The sequence below is a fragment of the Muntiacus reevesi genome, chromosome 18 (genome assembly GCF_963930625.1).
Source record: "Muntiacus reevesi chromosome 18, mMunRee1.1, whole genome shotgun sequence".
In the NCBI taxonomy this organism is placed as follows: domain Eukaryota; kingdom Metazoa; phylum Chordata; class Mammalia; order Artiodactyla; family Cervidae; genus Muntiacus; species Muntiacus reevesi.
Window position 1 is genome coordinate 37,430,607 of NC_089266.1, and position 20,030 is coordinate 37,450,636.

The window sequence follows — 20,030 nt, forward strand, 5'->3', positions numbered from 1 at the left end:
CCAGAGGAGCCCAAGAATACTGGAGTGGGTCACCTATCCCCTCTCCAGGGGAACTTCCTGACCCAGAAGTTGAACCGAGGTCTCTTGTATTGCAGGTGGATTCTTTACCGGCTGAGCTACCTGGGAAGCTGTAAAATCTTAATAATTTAAGGTTATAGGCCTTAGCCTATCACCGTTGAGCCCACACTCTATCTAGCACTCAGATGGTGCAGCATCTGACACATGCTCTGGATGCTCAGGCCTTTGGGAACTGGGGAGTGAGAATGGACAGTCGGGACTGTCCCTGGCCAGCAGCCCAGGGCGTTCCTCGTGTATGAGGGCGGCAGGGCTACACACTGCTCTCTCTTCATTTTAGTCTTGACGCAATGTGGGGTTTTAGATACATTTTTGCTGCTAGATGATAATTGCAGATACCTCATTTCTCTTTTCCACTCTCCCTCTTGGGAGAGGTACCAGCTACCCAGGACAGGTGGTGGAGCCTGCTGCCGGATGGGACCTCTCCCCCTGGCCATCTCCAGTCTGAGCCCATGAGTGCCTCCCCTCAGCTCAGCCACTGTCTTCTCCCACTCCACCCCATGCGGCAGCCTCTTTTCTGCTTCCTCTCCCTGTCTTTCTCCATTCTGAACACTGCAGCTGGGATGTAATTTGCATTCTGTAACGTCCAGAACTGAGTTATGTGTCCTATGACCCTGCCACGCAGGAGTCTCGTTAAGTTCCAGGGTCAGGGTGTAAAGTCATGCCTGGGATAAAAATGGAGCGTAATAAAAATTCCTCTCCAAAACCCCGAGGAAGGTACCTTGCTGATCGCGAGGCCCAGTGCTTCTGCTTCCTGCCCGTGTGGGAACAGGTCTCAGTTTTCTTTGGGTGAGCCCCAGGAGAAGTGATGGACATGCAATTTGGGCTGTGTTGTGCAAACAGCAGGTGTTAGACTCACACTCAGGCGAGCTACTCACTTTTGAAGAGGTCCTGGGGACCTGAGACAGGCCACAGGAGCAGCAGGGGCTTGAGCTCGCCTCAGGCCCTCCTGCCTGGCTGCTCAGGGGATGGAGTGACAGGCGTTGTTCAGTCACCAAGTCGTGTCTGACTCTTTTTGACTCCATGGACTGTGGCACACTAGGTCTCCCTGTCCCTCACCATCTCCTGGAGTTTGCCCAAGTTCATGTCCGTTGAATTGGTGATGCTATCCAACCATCTCATCCTCTGTGACCCAAATAACTTAAAATTGCTTTCCTCATCTTTTTTTTTTCCCTCCCTAACTTTTTCAGACAAATACCACTGTGTTTGCTTAAATGAAATATGTGTGTAATACCAGATTTCTGTACCCACCCCCGAAGCCGGGTGCATCAGAGTTCCCTCTTCCTATTTGTCTTTTTGCTAGACTGTGAGCTCCGTGAGAGCAGGGCCATATCCGGCTTGTTCATGGGGGTCCCCCATCCGGATTCCATGCCTGGCACCTGGCCGGTCCCCCCGACACAAGGCTGACTGTGTAAATCCCCAGCTTCACAAGGGACAGCTCCATTCTCTGAAGGCCTGGCCCTGTCTTCCAGGCCAGTCCTCATGGTTCTGCCTTGTACATGCAACACATGTTTTGTTTTCCCCTCTAGCAGCCTCTGATGAGCAGGCATCTGCATGTTCTGATCTCCGTTCCTCTTACCAGGTCACTCCAGAGTGATGCCTAAAGAGTGTTTGGGAAAATGAATAAATTGTGGAAACCCAACCAAGCTCTGGCGTTTTTGTCTGCAGGCTGGTCTGCTTCTAGCCAAGACTTGTTGTTTTTCAGTCGCCCAGTTGTGTCCGACTCTTTGTCAGTCCATGAGCTGCAGCATGCCAGGCCTCCCTGTCCCTCACCACCTTTTGGAGTTTGCCCAAGTCCAGACTACTGGATTCAAAAAAGAGGAACGTTATCCACAAGCGCATAAATTGCACTCTCGTAAGAATCTCATTAAGAAGGTCTCTGTGAAATTCAAATCTTAATTATCTTGCTATATATGAGCTGAAGCTTCCCTGGCTTTATATAGAATTTGCTGAAGAGTCATGTAGCTAGTCTAGGATATTTTTTAGAAAGCATTCATCTGCATCGAGGACTTCAGGAAGGGAAGCGAGTAGGTGGAAGAGAGGCCTCAAAGAGACAGCTCGGCCACTTCTTAGCATCCTCTCCAAGGGGTAAGGAAGTGACGGTAGCCCAAAGAGGGCACAGAGAAACAACTCGTTCCTCTCTACGGTCCTTTTGCCAACAGTAGCCTTCCTGTCGTCAGACTAGGCAGTTTTAAGAGTTACAGTGAAATGCTAACAGGCAGTTTGGATAAAGGCTAACAGAAAATGACAGTTTCACAGAGTAATTAATTGCTGCCCAAATAAGTTGATGTATAAGTCTTTACTTTTAAATCTAACATAACAAGAATTAAACTAGAAGTCAACCCACTTTTTTTCTTTTTAAGAACTAAAAGGACAGAATGTCTTAGATCTTGAGAACAGCATACTGGCTTCAGGGCAGACTATTGTTGTGTAATCTGACAAGCAATAATGTAGAACTTTTCTTACATGTTTATAAAATAAATCTTAAATACTGTAGCTTTTTTTTTTTTTTTTAATGAAATTTCATGAACATTTCACAGAGCTTTGATGTTCTTGGGAGCAGTTAGGGAAACGCTCGCTCAACAACTTATTTCAAATAGTTGTGAGGCATTGCAGTGGGCTTTTTTGCTCTGCTACAAACACGACTAGGGTGTGGGTGGTCCTTAACACACCACAGTAAGCACTCAGCCTTGCGGTTCTTAGCCGGTTTTGTTAGAGCGATTCTAGAGGCCCTTTCTGCAGGACAGTCTTCAGCAGCTGACGTTCTGTGTTACCTCAGACTGTCTGTCACCCCCGCCCGCAAGTGTTGGTTAGTCAGAGCAAGAGAGCTCACCATTGAAAGGAGAGGTGACACAGCCTTCCCGTCCCTTCTTGGGGCTGTCGTGAGTTTAATGCGTCACCTCTCTTCTTTGGCAAGGGCTCCTCAGAGGACCCGTGTGTTCCAGGGGGCAGCCAGCCCTTTTTGCTCAGGTAGAATGTCTTCTGAGGGATGGTCAAATAGGGTGGCAGCTGGGGCTGGGCCTGGGGCCCTGGGGACTCATTCTGGCTCATCTACAAACTGGAAAAGACCAAGCAAGTCCCGTTACTTCTCAGGACCTCCGTGTCCCTGTCTGTCAGATGACAAGCTTGACGGGACCGTCTCTAGGTTTCCTTCTAGTGCTAATGTGAGTTCTAGGATCTTTGCTGAGCTTTCCCAAGGAGCATCTGGAGTGGAAGTTGGACAGGAAGGAGTTGGGGACAAGCAGCAGACATTATTTGGCCGACAAAGTTGCACCTAGTTAAAGCTATGGTTTTTCCAGTAGTCATGTACGGATGTGAGAGTTGGATCATAAAGAAAGCTGAGTGCCGAAGAACTGATACTTTTGAACTGTGATGTTGAAGAATCACTCAGACTGCAAGGAGATCAAACCAGTCAATCCTAAAGGAAATCAGTCTTGAATATTGGAAGGACTGATGCTGAAGCTGAAGCTAGAATACTTTGGCCATCTGATGTGAAGAACTGCCTAACTGGAAAAGACCCTGATGCTGAGAAAGATTGAAGGCAGAAGGAGAAGGGGGTGACAGAGGATGAAATAGTTGGATGTCATCAGTGACTCAATGGACATGAGTTTGAGCAAGCTCCGGGAGATGAAGGACAGGGGAGCCTGGCATGCTGCAGTCCATGAGGTCACAAAGAGTCGGACGCGGCTGAGCAACAACAAGATGCCTAAGCCCTTGGATCCTTGGTTCCATGACCCAGTGCAACAGCATCACCAGCCCCCGCCCCCGCCTGCCCAGCCCCAGTTATGGAAGAACAAGGAGCTCCTCGCCCTTGTTCCCTTTCACCAGCAGATGCACACACACAGATGTTTTAATATGGGAGATTTTTTAGGAGGTAGCCCATGTCTTAACTCAGGCTGCTGTAACAAAATACCATGGACTGGTTGGCTTAAATAACAAATTTATTTTCTCAGATTTTGGAAGTAGAAGTCCTGAGATCAGGGTGCCAGCAATTGGATTCTCACGAAGCCTCTCTTCCTGGCTGGCAGACAGCATCTCTCTGTGGGCTCATGTGGCCTCTCCTTGGCGCATGAACTTGGAGAGAGAGATGTTTCTTACTCTTCTAAGACCTCCAAGCCTATTGGATTAGGGCCCTACTAAAGGCTCTGTCTCTAAATACAGTGACCTTGGGGGTTGTGGCTTCAACATACAAATGTGGGAGGGGTGACCCAGTTCTGTCCATGGCATCCAGGAATGCAAGGATCCCAGTGTCTGTGTGGAATGAAGTCCCTGCTTTTTAAAGGCTCAAGGACTGGGAGGAGTTTAGACCCATGGGTCTGGAGGCAGTAGGGTTTGTAGTCGTTCAGAGTCCTGGATCTGGAGGAAAACAGTTTTGTTTGAATCCCAGCTTGGCCACTTATTAGCATGTGAGAGAAAGAGAGTGTGTGTGTGTGTTCAGTCACTCAGTTGTGTCCGACTCCTTGTGACTCCATGGACTGTAGCCCCCCAGGCTCCTCTGTCCATGGGATCTCCCAGGCAAGAATACTGGAGCAGGCTGCCATTTCCTATTGCAGGGGATCTTCCCGACCCAGGGATCAAACCTGTATCTCTTGCCCCTCCTGTGTAGGCAGGTGGATTCTTTACCACTGGCACCACATATGATCTGGGACAAATTACTTAGCATCTCACTGAGCCAGCATCCTGATCTGTGAAATCAGGATGACCGAGCAGGGTGGCTGTGAGGGTCAGACGGGGGCTTGTGTGGAAGGCCCCTGGCTCTGGGCCTGTGCCTGCCCTGGACGCTCAGTCAGTGGGAGTGATTACGACTGCTTTCCAGCCTTCCCGGTGCCCCTGTGCCAACTGCTTTCTGCTGCAGTCCTGCCTCTGGCCTCAGTAACATCCTCGCTCTTCCAGATGTCCTCTTCCTCGCGTCCTAGGACTCAGAGGTAATGAGTCATTAGAAACACTTGCTGCATCTGGGGGCGATGGCCCAGGACTGTGGGGACAGCCCCCCACCCCTGAGTGTGGACGGCATGCTTTTCACTCGCTCGCCAGACAGATCATCAGTCCTTTTACCCCGTGCTAAACACGTGTCCTCTATCCTCTAACTTTAAACTTCTTACTGTGATATAATTTAACAGTCACAGAATAGTTTTGAGGGTAGAACAAAGCTCTTTTCTTCCTCCCCTCTTCCCCCCCTTAGCCCTTATCCCCCCCAACCATGAACTATTTGAGAGTTATTTGCATACATGTGTAACTTTACCCTCTAAATATTTTAGTATACATTTTCTAAGAACAAGGACTTTCCTTCATATGACCACAGTCGTGTTACTAGATTCAGAAATTGTGTAATTTTATTCCCCGGTGGCTCAGACACGGTAAAGAATCTGCCTGCAATGCTAGAGACCCAAGTTCAATCCCTGGGTTGGGAAGATCCCCTGGAGAAGGGAATGGCAACCCACTCCAGTATTCTTGCCTGGAGAATCCCATGAACAGAGGAGCCTGGCGGGCTACAGTCCATGGGGTCGCAAAGAGTTGGACACAACTGAGTGACTAACACACACACATCTAACAATACAGTAATATCTAATCTGTGGTTCATGTTTCAGTTTTGTCAACTGTCCCAATAATATTTGTTTAAAGCAATTTTCTTCTGATCCTGGGAGTCAATCCAGGATCACACACGGCACTTGATATCCTCTCTTTAGTCTCCTGTAGCCTGGAACAATTCCCTTGCCTTTGTTTGCCTTTTATGATATGGTCATTTTTGAACAGTTCAGTCCAGTTATGTTATAGAATGCCCCTCAAGTTGGTCCCTTAACATTTGTTTAAAGTAAAATGTACTTCAGAAGACATTTTAACATTTCTTTAAGATAAGTAAGTAGTTCCTGAATACCTTGCACTAGGCTCTGTGAGTTGGAAGCATGATATAGCCTGGCTGTGCCTTGGGACCCGAAGTCTGGGTTTGTGGGCAGTTACTGTCAGAAGGACTGGAAGGGCCCCTCCATGCTCATGACTAGCGGTCTGCTGTGTAGGCACCCACAAGCTTGGAAAACGCATCTCAGAAGCATGCAGGCCAAGTCAGCATTCTGGAAGTCTCCAAAGATGCAGAAAATGGCTCCATGCCTGTTTCAGCAGCCTCTCATCAACTTTGCCCAGCCTCCCGAGGCGTCCCAAAGTTCACACTCCCAACCAAAGTCCTCCTTCTCTTGGAAGCCTCCAGTGGGCACAGTTCTGGGTTCCAGCCTGTCCCTAATTCTGCTCTGTTCTGTGGCCTGGGCCTGCTCTCTCCCTCTCTGGGCCAGTGGTGGGAGAGGAGCCCCTCCTTGCTCTGCCAGGCGCCCCTGGAGCCGGGGACAGGGAGGGAGAGGCGCCGAGCCCTGAGTGTGGGAAGACAGCCAGAACCCCACGACAGGGTTAAGCCACCTTGGGACAATCTTCCTTGTGATGAGGCGGATGACTCATTAGACCCGGAACTTTGCTTTCTTAGCTGTTAAACCTCTTCATCGGGTGGTATGTAGTGTGGAAAATGGTGAATTGTAATCTCAACAACCGTGTAACATCCGGGAACTGTCTTGCTAGGTAGAGGCATTTTGTCAGAAAAAGCAAGCAATGTAAGACTGTTATATGACCTTAGTCATTACAGAACTTTAGCCAAGCAGGCTTTCATCATGAAAAACAAGATAAAATTGATTTTCATCTAGTCATCAAGTCAACACCATTGTCTGCTGTGATTTCTTTTTTTAAGTTTCCTTTTTTAATATGTATTTGTATTTATTTGGCTGTGCCAGGTCTTAGTTGCAGCATGCAGGGTCTTCATTGTGGCATATGGAATCTAGTTCCCTGATCAGGGATTGAATGCGGGCCCCCTACATTGAGAGCATGGAATCTTAGCCACTGGACCACCAGGGGATCCCATCTGCCCTGTTTTAACCCTTATATTAACACTGCAAAGTGCTCCCCCTGGGGATGCAGGCATCCATTTGAGAGAGACATTTTGATTGTAAATGAATTACAATAAAATAAAATTGAAAATTCAGTTCCTCAGTGACTGGGGACATTTAAAGGACATAGTAACCACAGTTGGACCGTGTAAGTCTAGACGCTGATCGCTGGACCCCGTGGGACAGCGCTGTTCTGCACGGCCCACCGGCTGGGAAGCAAAGGTGCGGGAGAGACTTCTGCGACAGACGTGGGCACACATGGAAAATCTGACAGATCGTGAAGTTGGCATTTACATGCGACTGCAGGCTGTTGGCAGTGCAGTTCTCTGGGCTTCTGGGCTTAGTCAGAGATGTGCTAAAAGATGCGTGGAATTTCACTTCTGTTCTGGTAGCCCAGATCTCTGTTAGGTTAGTTCCACACCATGGTACTGTAGTCAGGATATAAAGAGAATGCAGCTGTGGATTAAGAATCCCCCTGCCAATGCAGGGGGTGTGGGTTCAATCCCTGGTCCAGGAAGATCCCACAGTGCCACAGGGCAATGAAACCCACGCGCCACAACTACTGAGCCTGTGCTCTAGAGCCGGAGAGTCGCAGATACTGAGCTCCCATGCCATAACTACTGAAGCTGGCATGCCCATGCTCATGCTCACATACGGAGCCCGTGCCCCTTAATAGGAGAGGCCACGGCAACGGGAACTCCGCACACTGAAACTAGAGAGTAGCCCCTGCTCGCTGCAACCAGAGAAGACCTAGCACAAAAAATAAATAAAATTATTTTTAAAATTTAAAAAAAAATGAAGAGAATGCAGCCAAGGCTGAACAGAGGCAGTGATTCAGTCAGTGCCTGGGTCTTTGCCTTCACCTGGCCCTCCGCAATCTCAGGACCTTGAGTGTGGAGGCGGGTTTCTAGCTGTGGGGGTGCTTCCTGTGGGAGGGACCCCGGGCCAGGCTCTGGGTTGAGGTGGGTGGCGGGTGATGGAGCAGGGCAAGGGGGCTGGGCCTCATCCACGAGGATTCTAAACAACACACCGCTGGATTCATACTGCTCCTGTACCTCAAATACCTGCTCCTGACGTCGTCCGGCCCTGTCCCCAGGCCAGACCTCAGCTCCCAGTTCCACAAAAGTGGTAGAGGTGGGGCAGGGCTGGCAGGTGTCTCTGGGCTCCCAGGACCCAGCCCTCCTCTGCTGAGGAAGCCACGCAGCCCGTCTGTCTGTGGTCCTGGCCTGTGGGTGCGCCTCTGTCCCCGCCTCCTGCCCGCCGAGCCCAGGAGCCCAGGAGGGAAGCTGAGCCCTCGAGGCCCCGGCCGTTGCCTGCGCTCCCGCCAGGATGTGGCTCCTCCACTCTCTGCTCTGCGTGACCAGTAAGTCGGCCTCACCCCTCGCCCCCCACGGGGCTGCCGTGTCCTCAGCTCGGCCTGTCTGTGTCTCTGGTGGGGCTCAGAGCCCGAGGTTAGAGAAGAGGTGGGGCCTGCCCCCCCCCCCCCGCCCCCGGGGGGGACACTTTGCTCGGCGGGTGAGACCCCCCGGGGCTGGGAAGGGCCCCTGAGGCTCCCTGTGACCTTGGACTCCCGGGGCTCTGCCTCCTGCGCCTCCTGCCACCTCCCCTCCCCATCGTTCCCTTCCCCTCAACCAGGCAGCCCCTCGGGTCTATGCCACGCTTCTCCTCAAGAGTGTGCAAGCCCACCCGCCCAGCAGAGCCCCCTGGTCTTACACAGGAAGGGTTTAGTTGAGGAGGGGGTAAGGACCCTGTGAGTAGGTGAATGCTGGTGAGAGATGATGAGAGATGGTGGGCTGTGTGGTGGAGGACGAATGCAAGGAGGGGGCCGCTGCTTCCTGTTCTGACGTTAAGGCCCTATGAGAGCCTGTGTCGGGGAGGGGGCGCTTCCTCTCCACACCGCCTAGGGGGTCCCTTGCTGGCCTTTTAAAACGCCCGTGGAAGCCCCTGGGAGCAAGCCAAGCCAGGAGCCCTCACCCTCCTGCCAGACCCTAGGGAGGAGAAAAAGCGTGGTCAGCGAGCCTTGCTGGGGGCCAGGGGCGGGGGCTGGGGGCTGCTCAGATCAAGTCCAAGGTCAGGTGGTCCTGCTTAGGGATCTGATAGGACTCCTGGGGGCCTCCTGTGCTGGTCAGAAGCTTGATGGAAGAATAAGACTGGGTATCAGGCAGATGTAATTTCAAGAGTCCTGGGAGCTATTCTCGCTAAGGATGGATGGGGGCCACCAAGTAGGCCAGACAGTGGCTGAGAGCTGAGGCCAGGCTGGGAGGGGGCTCAGAATTACTATTAGCACCCACCACAGGGCCAGGCCACCCAAGAGGCCAGTCAAATGTGCACCAGCAAAGCGTACATTTCTGGACTCTTTTTAATATTTGATTATTTAAAAAAAATCAAAATAGTTATCATGGAAAGATCAAAAGTTTGTTGAACTTCCTTTTCCTTATTTTACAGTTTAGACTTCCCTTTATTTTCAGTTACATGTGGTGTGTGGAGAAGGTCTCATGCTTCTTTGATCTTGCAACACCAAGCGTGTCCATAGATAACGTTTAGACGAGACCCTGGTCCACTCCCTCCCAGTGTGGAAGAGGTGACTGAGGCCCAGACAGGGGGAGTGACTGGCCATAGTTACAAGCAAGTGCTGGTGGAAACGAGGCTTGAGTCCAGGCCTCTGCCTGCCTCCCGGCTCTAGAACCTCCAGATACCCCATGGCCTGGGACACCAACCCTGGTGTCACTCCAGGCTCCTGCTCGCCTCTTCTGTAGCCTCTAGAAAGATCAGTTGTCACCCCAGCACCTTTTTCGGCAATGTCAAGTCACATGAGGTTTACAAAACCCCTTCTGAGGTCAAGGCACCCCCCAGGTGAATGGACAACAGAGAGCAAGATGGAGCAGGGTTGCAATGAGACCCCTGAGCCCACTGCTTGGCTATGCTGTGGGCCAGGGACGAGAGCAGGGCCCCAGCAGAACCAGTGTGAGTGGCAGAAACGGAGCCGTGACAGTTCTGCTCCAAGAGTGAGGTCCTGAGACTTAGGGGTGGACTAATCAGGAAGAGCTTCCTGGAGGAGGTGAGACTGGGGCTGAGTCTTAAGAGCTGGAGAGAGTCTGAGAAAGTGACAAGGAGAGGCCAAGGGAGGGCGCAGGAACCCCTCAGACTGTGAGCCCAGGCCCTGCTTCCTGGCTGCATCGCCCTAGGCTGGAGAGAATCCCGACTGTTCCTGGTCTGACCTTCCACCCTTCCCATCGTGGCAAAGCCCTGGAGCTGTTCCTTGCAGCCTGCTACCCCCAGGTCAGTCTTCACCCTGACTCATTCAGTGACCACAGCCACTCACTTCTCCACCCAGGCTCCTAGAGATTGCATCTACATAGCTCGGGTGAAGAAGGGAAATCAACCTTACAGTGATACAGGAACCAGAAGTCCAGGGCTGGCTTTGCTGTTGTATCAACTTCAGGCTGGAGCCTGGGGGCCGTCTGGGTCCTGCTGGGGGAATCGGGGAGGTGTCAGACCTCCTGGCTCTGCCTGAGGCACAACCCCAGACGGTTTGGCAAGTCTGTGATGGAAAACCTCAGCCACTGAGGGTGGAGGACTGTAGTGTTCCAGGTGGCCCGTAGGATGGGGGAGGTCCTTGGCAAGTGCAGACAGGTGGTGGGGGAGGGAGGGAGCTTCTATGCCGGAGAAGCAGTATGGACAGAGACCCCTGTGCAAGGATCCTGTTTAAGGAGACACAGGGTGAGATCTGAGTGGGGACCAGAGGGCTGTCTGCCCTGATGTTGCCTGCCCCCCACAGCCAGGCCACCCTGGGCCCTAGGGGGAAGCAGGCCACACGTACACCATGACCCTCTGTCCCCAGCTGGAGGGCCCGCTAAGGACACATTCAGGCAACACATGGGGATGGCGAAAGTGTCCCCCGACAGGGGGGTAAAGACAAATGCAGTGTGCATGGGCAGGCCGGGTGTGGAAGGCAGGCCACTCGGGAGCCAGACACCTGAGCTCCTCTGGGAGGCTGGTTTTCGGGGAGTGTAGACAGGGGCCATGCAGGTGGCCAGGGTGGTGGTGGAGAGTGAGGGGGACCCAGAATGCTAGGCTAAGGGAGCTCCTGCTTCACCCTGAGGGCAGGGGGAACCCCGGAAGGCCCCAAGCCCAAAGGTGACCGTGAGACTTGCCTGTTGTGTAGAAGGCAGTGTCCTGGAGGAAAGGGAGGCAGAGAGGCCCATGAAGAGGCAGTTGCCGAGGTCCAGTCCAGGGGACTTGGGGCAGGAGGGTGTGGGGAGGAGGAGACACTTACGGGGAAGATTTAGTAGGAAAATCCACGAGCACTTTGCATGGAACCCAGCCCAGTCTCCTCCAGACCTGCTGGCTGTGGTCATTGGGTAGCCTGTGAAGGGGGTCGGAGGGCAGGTGTGAGGTTTGGGGCTGAGATGATGAGGCTCAACTTTAAGGGTCCAGGTGGGTGAGTGCAGGGTGAGCCGCCCCATGGGACAGGCAACCTGCAGACCTTTCTAGGTGCTCTTGGCTGGGCGTCGGGACAGCTGAGTCTAGTCCTAGTTCTATGGCCGGGCTTCTTGCTTAACTTGGGGAAACCATGCCCCCCATGCCCCCCAGGTTCAGTTTGCTAGGCTGGGAACCGTACTGTAAGAATGTGTATTTAGACGGCCCAGTGTGATGGGGGAGAGAGGGGGCTGGTGGGGGGCCGTGGGGCTGGCAGGATGCAGCGGGGTCTGACTCAGCAGGCCCGTGTGGCTGAGGCAGCCTGGGGAGGCGGCCCTGTGGGTGGTGTGGTGGCAGACTCTGGTACAGCCAGGCTCTCATCCCTGACAGCACTGGAGGGGGGCTTGACTCTCAGAGAACGCGGCGGGCCCTCTGTGGTTAGAACACTGACATCGGCGCCCACCTCGGAGACTTCGGTATGTCAGGCCCTGCACACGGCATCGCCCCGCTGGGGCGCACGGTCCCACACTGCAGCTGAGAAGACGGCAGTGAGGTGACCGCAGGTCCTTCGGGGACTCCGTGGCAAAGCGGGCACTGTCTCCCTCCGGGGCTCATGCTTGTTTCTCTGAGTCTAGGGGGGAAGTGGGAAGGGTTTGGGGGTCCCTGATGGATGCACAGTCTGGGAAAGGGATTGTAGCAGCGGCTGGGGGGCAGAGTCTGCTCCGGCAAGGCAACCCACGCCTGGTGGACCCCAGACACCCGCTGTCCTTCTGAGAGAGCTCAGTGGACCCGTTGACACACCTACACACACACACACACACACACACACACGTGTGTGTGTGTGTGTTCTCAGCTCAGCAGACCCAGTGACACCCTAGTACACACATACACACAGCCTACACAATTGTGCATGTTCTCAGCTCAGCGGACCCACTGACACATCTACACACACACACACACACACACACACACACACACGCACATGTTCTCATTGACCTAATTACCAGCTCGCTAACCCAGAGCTCTGCCCCAGTTCTCAGCTGCTGGCACAACAGGGAGCCTGGTCTCTATTTACACCAGCACCCTTGTTCCCGGGGCCTCCGGCTGTTACTGAGGGTCTTAGAATGAGGCAGACCTGGGCCCCAGACACAAACTTCAATTTGCTGATGGGCCACAAAGCAACCCCCTGACCTCTCTGGGCCCCAGCACCTGTGTATGGTGCTTAGAAGAGAGCAGGTGGGCCAGGAAGGCGGCCGTGAGGGTTGTCTCCTCCCCTCTCCCACCCCTCAGAGATTTTGAGCCAAGACCCCTCAGTTAAAGCAAAAAATGGGGGTGCAGGGGTGGCGATCAGAAATATCTGGCCCTATCTGATGTTTCTAATCTGGGCCTGGCACTGTGTCAAGTGGGGCTTTGTGGTTGGGGGTGTCATGGATGACAGATCAGATTACTGTCTGGGGGAAACAAAGTTCTTCGCAGATCACTCTGACCCAGACAGGATTTAGTCAGAGCCAGACAGAGACAGCCCAGGATGCTGAGGGGGTTCAGAGACCAGAAGGGCATTCAGGTCAAGAGTCTAGTTGGCTCCTGGGGCAGGAAGTGCCTGAACAGGGCCCCAGAGGATGGGGCAGAGCTGGGAGAGTGATGAGGAAGGCACATGAGGCAGAGGGAGCCGCCCGTGCAAAGGCCCTGTGGTGGGAGATGTGCAGAGGGTGTTCAGGAAGTGGGGTACCTAGGAGCTGGAGAACAGAGCAGGCAGAGGGGACAGTGGGCTGGGCAGGGAGATATCACGGATGTCTGGGAAGGAAAGCAGACTAGACTTGTCACAGGGGTTTCAATTCATGTCTGTGAGTCACGCAGATGGTAAAAAGGGGAAAGAAGGCCTTCCACGCACTCCTTGTAAGAAGTGGGTAGTTCTCACTTCACTCTTTGTTTTTTTTTTTTTTAATCTGTCCCATTATTTTAAAACAAGTTTTATTTTAGTGCATGATATATTTTTATGAGTCACCACCCATCATTCTGGGCAAGGCAGAAGTATAAAGGGAAGGCAATAAAGTACAGTTTTTGTGTCAGGCTCAGGGAAGAGGAATGAGAATTGAAAGGTGAGAGCAGACACTGCCCCTTAGAGGGAGCCTGCGCCTTCAGCCTTTGGGAGATTGGTTTTTAACAGTCCAAACGTGTACAGAAATAAAGAAAATGAGGGGACTTCCCTGGTGGTCCAGGGGTTAAGGCTCTGCACTTCCACTCCAGGGGGCACGGGTTCAATCCCTGGTTGGGGAAATAAGATCCTATATGCTGAGTGGTGCGGCCAAAAGAAAAGAAAATGACATTAGTAAACCCAATATGCCCATCACCCAGATGACACAGCTATCAAGATCTTGTCACACCTCTGCATTGATTTCACCTGTCATCTTTTTGTTTGCTTTACCAAAGTATGTTAAAGCCTTGATGCTCACAGTTTGGTCTGGGGACCAGGTGCAGCCTGGCATCACTTAACCAGCCTATTAGACTGGGATCTCAGCCCCACTCCCTCACGTCCTGAATCAGAACCTGTATTTTAAGAAGATACTTGGGTGATCTGTTTGCACTTTCATGTTTTGGAAGCTTTATTTGAAGGAAATTCCCCACCATTAGTCATTTTACCCTCAAATGCTTCAATATGAGTTTTTAAAGTCCAGGGGCTATCCTCTTAGAGTCGCAATGTTCACATCACCTAACAAAATGAACAGTAATTCTTTGTTAACGTCTAATGTTGTTGCTCAGTTGCTAAGCCGTGTCTGACTCTGCGACACCATGAACCGCGGCACGCTAGACTCCCCTGCTTTTCACTGTCTCCCAGAGTTTGCTCAAATTCATGTCCGTTGAGTCAGTGATGCCATCTAACCCTCTCATCCTCTGCCGCCTCCTTCTCCTTTTGCTAATACTCAGCTTGTATTAGAATCTGTCCGACTGTCTCCACATGTCTATTTTTAACAGTTGATGAGTTCGGATCAAGAACCTAACAAGGCCCAGACATCGTGTGTGGTTGCTATGCCTTTTCTTAGTCTAGAGGGGTCCCCTTGCTCATTTGGGCGTCTGTGTGTCTTTTTCAAATCTTTGCTTTACTGAAGAGCTCAGACGCTTGTCCTGCAGAACAAATCATCATGAAAGATTTGTGTTTGCTTCCTCTCTGAGTGATTTGTCCTTCAACTTCCTGTATTTCCTGAACCTTGGAAGTTAGGGCTAATGCCTTCATTAAATGCAGGTTTAACTTTTCTTGACGAGCACACTTTATACCAGCCATCCCCAACCTTTTTGGCACCAGGGACTGGTTTCATGGAAGACAACTTTTCCATGGACAGTTGGGGTGAGGGGATGTTTTCAGGATGATTCAAGCACATTGCATTTATTGTGCACTTTACATCTACTCTTATCATATCAGCTCCTCCTCAGATCATCAGCATTAGATCCTACAAGTTAGGGACCCCTAGTCGAAAAGATCAGGAGGATTTTGCCATTCTTCCTGCATTTGTCTTGCTCCTTTTTTTGGTTAACGTTTGCTGAGGTATTTTAAAGACTTGCTTCTTGCTGTGGTCTGATGACTGGCAGCCTGGACATCACATGGGAGCTGTTAGAAACGCAGATTCTTGGGCCCCAGCATTCTTCCTGGGGAGTCACACTAGGGGGCACACACGCCTGGGGGACCCACTCCTAGGGGCACTAAGATGAACTAGTGGGCTGGGGGTGTCAGTCTAAGTGTGAAGTGCTCTATCAAACTTTCTTCCAAGTAGTTTCATCCATTGATGATTGTGGCCTGAATTAACTATTGTATTTCATTATGACTTGCAAACTTGTATGCTTTTTTTGTTTTTGATTGCATTACATGTGGAATCTTAGTTCCTCAACCAGGGATTGAACTTGTGCCCCCTGCACTGAAAACTTGGAGTCTTAACTCCAAATTAAGACTTAAATCCAAATCTACTGGATTGCTAGGGAGGTTCTGCAAAATTCTGTTTTTATGATTCTATTATTCCTTCCCCATTTGTTAGTAATGATTCCTCCTTAGAGAACTTTTTCTCACCAACTAAGACTGTTTGGTGACCCTGAAATGTAGCGCATACAGGAAAGGCAAAAAGATTGTTTAATACTTTCCCTTTAATAGTCGATTTTCAGAGTTAGGGGACAATGCCCTCATTACTCCCAATGGTGAACAATGTAGTGTTTTGATTTCTTTTGCTTTTGTTTCCTCTTGGACACAACTTGGCGACTGAACAACAGCAACAACTGTCTTTTACGTGTCAATAAGAATCCCTGGAATTTTTATGTATTAAATGTTTTTCAGACACTTGTAATTATTATTGTTTTTTAAATTGAACTATAGTTGATTTACAATATTGAGTTAATTTCAGGTCTACAGCAAAATGATTCCATTATGTTGGGTTGGCCAAAATTCTTTCAGGTTTTTCCATAAGACATTACACATATACATTCTTTTTCATTATAGGTTATCACAATATACTGAATATATATATGGTTCCCTGTGCTATACAATAAATCCTTCTTGTTTATCTATTTTATTTATGTATGTGTGCTTCATTCATGTCCGACTCTTTGCAACCCTATGGACTGTAGCCTTCCAGGCTCTTCTGTTAATGGGATTTGCCAGGCAGGAAGACTGGAATATAGCAGTGTTTTAATCCCGAACTCCTAATTTATTCCTTCCCACCCCTGTGATTATTATTTTTTAAGTAGGCTGTTTTTTGAAGACACACACAAAAACGAACAAAGTCAGAGCAGTGAATTTTCAAATTAAATCAAAGTCACATGCTGATACCCATTTCAAGAAACAGAACATTACCAACATCCATGAACACCTCCTATGAACCCCCCAGTCATGACTTTACCCCCAGGGTAACCACCCTCCTGACTTCTAATATCATGGATTAGTTTGCCTGTTTTGAACTTCACTTAAATGAAATTATACGACACGTTCTGTTCTGTCCCCAGCGTTTTTCACCTGACGTTGTGTTTATAGATCTACCCACCTTGTTGTCAGTTATTGTTGTTGCTGTAGGTGTTCCATTGGTGAATATACTGTGGCTTGTTGGTGGATATGTGGGTTGTTTAGGGTTATTATGAAAAGCGAGGCTGTGAACATTCTTGTACATGTTTTTCATGAATTTATGAACATATTTCTATTGGATTTATGCCTAAGGGTAGAATCACTGAGTCGTGAGTTATGCATATACTCAGCTGTATTTGATAAAAGCCAAACGATTTTCTAAAGGGCTTATACAAATTTACACCCCCACCAGCAGTATATGACTCTTCTAATGGCTCTACGTTATTGTTAACACTTGGTATTATCTTTTTCGGTTTAGCTATTCTGGTGGTTACCTAGTGGTATTTTTACCAAAAGAGTGTGTGTGAGGTCTGGCTGCTCACTGCTCAAAAGCCAATAAACAGGCCAAGTAGGTGGAAAGGAAAGTTTGCTTTGTTTCAGATGCCAGTAGCTGGAGGGTGGGGGGAGGTGGATGTCTGTCCAAAGTCCGATCCCCACCACACCCCCGGCAACCAGTGGGGCAAGAGCTTTTACAGACAGAAGGACGGGGTGGTGGGGGCGGCTACATGCAGAAACTGCACAGTCAGCTCGATGGTCACCTTCAGATGGGTCATCAGTGGTCTGACCAGTGACGTCTTGATTGTTTTAGGTACAGTTAATATTCAGTTCCAGGGTCCATTTGTTCCCATGTCCTTGTGGCCAGTTCTTGGAATTGTGGCAGGAGTTGTCCTGGGTACAGTCTGGTCATCATGTCCATCATAACTCCTCTGCCTGCTGTATCTAGGAGACAGCTCACAGGAGACGGCTCAGAGTATTACCTACAGCCCTTGAGAAAGAATTAAAGGTCCTTGACTATGCTTAATGACTACGTTATTATTGTTTAGTCTCCTTTGACAGTTTCCCTTTGATTTTGCATTTCTCACTTCTCAGATAAAACTTATTCTTTGACTAAAGTTTTCCATAGACAAAAAAGGCAGGCAGAGGTGTCAGGGTGGGGGGCAAGGACCCATAAGATCTTGCTTTGTTTCAGCATCACATAATCTCAGTTTGCCTTTCTGTAAAGTCTAATGATGACTTCTAATATGATTCCCGGCCATTTGAATAGTCTCTTTTGTGAAACGTCCTTTTCTCTGTTAGCTTACATGCCTTTTTCATATTGATTTGTAGGAGCTCTTCACAGATTCTGATATGAATCTTCTGTCAGATGCTTGTGTTGCAAACATCTCCTCTCTCTCTCTGGCTTGCCTCTCTACTCTTCTGATAAACAGTTCTTAAGTCTAATGAAGTTCAGTTATCAATGCTTTTCTTTATAGCTAGTGTTTTTTTGTGATCTATTTAAAAAGTATCTGTCTATCCCGAGGTTCTTTGTTTTCTCTTAAAAGCTTTCTTATTTCAATTTAGATATATGGTCCATCTAAACCCACATTTAAATCTTCAGTTCATCAGGAATTGACTTTTTGTGTCTAACATAAGTCAAGATTAATTTTTTTCATTGTTGATATCCAAGTGACTCAGCACTATTTATTTAAAAGATTATTCTTTCACCACTGTTCCTTCCTGTCACCTTTGTCCTACATTAAGTGACCATATGTTTTTGGACTCTCTGTTTCATTGATTTATTTGTCTATCCTTATGCCAATATAATTCTGTTTTAATAGCTGTAAGTTTATAATAATCTTGATAAATGATAAATCCAAAAATTGTATTCTTCTTCTTCAAGAGTACCTGACTATTCTTGCCCATTGTGTTTCTTTCTTTCTCTTTTTTTAAAACGTCAGTTCTTTCTTTTTAAAAAATTAATTTATTTCTTAATTGGAGGAAAATTGCTTTACAGCGTTGTGTTGGTTTCTGCCATAGAACTCGAATCAGTCATAATTATGTTGTTCTTTGCATTTTCACATAAATTTTTTAAATGGCTTGCTAACATCTCTGCCCTCCTCACAATAATTTGCTGGAATTCTTTTTAACTAACCAATTTTATTTTCTTTATTTATTTGGGCTATGAACTGTAGCCATCAGTTCCCTCTGTTCATGGGATTCTCCAGGCAAACAGACTGGAGTGTGTTGCCTTGCCCTCCTCCAGGGGGTCTTCCTGACCCAGGGATCGAACCTGCATCTCTTTCATGTCTTCTGCAATGGCAGGTGGGTTCTTTACCATTACCGCCACCTGGGAAGCCCTAAGTTGTATATACTATCCTCTTATTTCATAAATGTCTTAGGCTCTGTTCTGATGTAGTCTTTTCATTCATATTGGTAATTTCTATGCTTTCTCTCTCTCTCTTTTTTTCTTCCTTAATCAGTGTTGCTACAGGTTTATCAGTTTTATTACTCTTTCTAAAAACCAAGCTTTGATTTTCTCTATGTAGGTTAGTTTTCTATTTCCTTGATATGCTCATATCTTTTTTTCCTCCCGTATTCTCTCTGAGTTTGATTTGCTTTTCATTTTGCTTTTTGAGATGGAATATTAGATAACTAGTTTTCAGTTTTTCTTTCTTTTTTTTTTGACATATACATACAATGCTGTATGAAATGTTTCCTCTAAGCACTTCTTTAACTGTATCACATAAGTTTTGATTTGTCCTATCTTAATTCTCATTCAGTTCGAAATATTTTAAAGTTTCCATTTTTGACCTTACATTATTTAGAAGTACATTGCTTGTTTTCCAAGAAGTTCAGATTTTTCTTGCTTTCTTTTTGTTATTGATTTTTAGTTTAATTTTACTATAGTCAGAGAACATACTCTGGATTATTTAAATCCATTGAAACTTTACTGAGGTTTATTTTATGACCCGGCACACTTATGGTCAATTTTGATATTTCATGTGTACTTGAAAAAATGTTTACTTTGCCATTGTTGGCTATAATATTCTGTTAGTCAATTATATCAAGTTTGTTAATTGTGTTGTTCAGATCTTCTAAATACTTATTGGGTTTGGTTTTTTGCTTTTTTTTTTGATCTGCTCTTATACCTAATATGAAAGACTTGTTAAATCTTTTAGTTCAATCAATTTTTGCTTTGTATAGTTTGAAGTAATGTTATTGGAGACATTCATATTTTAAATTGCTATATCTTCCTTAGGGAGTGAAGAACCACATAGTCGTAAGTTTTGTATTTCTTTCTCTTCTTTAGTTGAAAGAATAGTTTATACCTGTCTGTTGCTTAAGGATTTTACTTGGTTCCTAAAATCTCTACTGCTAAGTGAAAAGTCATTAATTGGGAAAAAAAAAAACTTCCATCAATTTTTCAAAGGAAAAATTGTGATGCATTCCAGCCACCCCAATATCTAAATAACTTTTAATGATGGAAAAATTTATAAATTTACAAACGAAACAAGTGTATATTAAAAACCCAGTCATTTGAATATAAAATTACAATTTACAGATACAAATTATTGTAATGAAGGTTTGCTGTCCTCATTAGAGGAGGAAATGAAGACTCAGGGGTGGGTGGTGGAGGATGGGTGTGAGGGGGTCATTACTGAAAAAGTACATTTTCCTTTCTGTGCCATTTCTTTACTGTTTTTTAGCTTTTGGGGGACCCATGGTCATCTTACATTCAAACTTCCTTTAAAAAT